The sequence below is a fragment of the Cicer arietinum genome, chromosome 3, assembly GCF_000331145.2.
Source record: "Cicer arietinum cultivar CDC Frontier isolate Library 1 chromosome 3, Cicar.CDCFrontier_v2.0, whole genome shotgun sequence".
NCBI lineage: Eukaryota > Viridiplantae > Streptophyta > Magnoliopsida > Fabales > Fabaceae > Cicer > Cicer arietinum.
In genome coordinates, this window is record NC_021162.2 from 5,354,647 (window position 1) to 5,355,124 (window position 478).

Below are 478 nucleotides of genomic sequence, written 5' to 3' on the forward strand. Positions count from 1 at the left end.
AAAAATTAAATGAGATGATTGTGATAAACATGATTTTCCCTCATTTTAGTTTTTCTAATCATATTCAATTATTACAAATCAATAAAGTAATATTATAAGTTAACTATATTTATAATACATAAAATATTACTTATAAAAAATATTAAATCGTCAATCATATTTTTAAATTTTTATATCTTATTTTTGGGTATGTATTTTACATTTTATTTCATCAAATAAATACAAGTACCATTATATGTTGAAAAATAAATTGTTAATCAAAATACAATGAGTCAAATAATTATCCTGTATAATAAGTTATCATACGAATTTTAAAAAATATTTTAAAAATTAAATTAGATGATTGTGATAAACATGATTTTCCCTCATTTTAGTTTTTCTAATCATATTCAATTATTACAAATCAATAAAGTAATATTATAAGGTAACTATATTTATAATACATAAAATATTACTTATAAAACTTATAAAATTATTT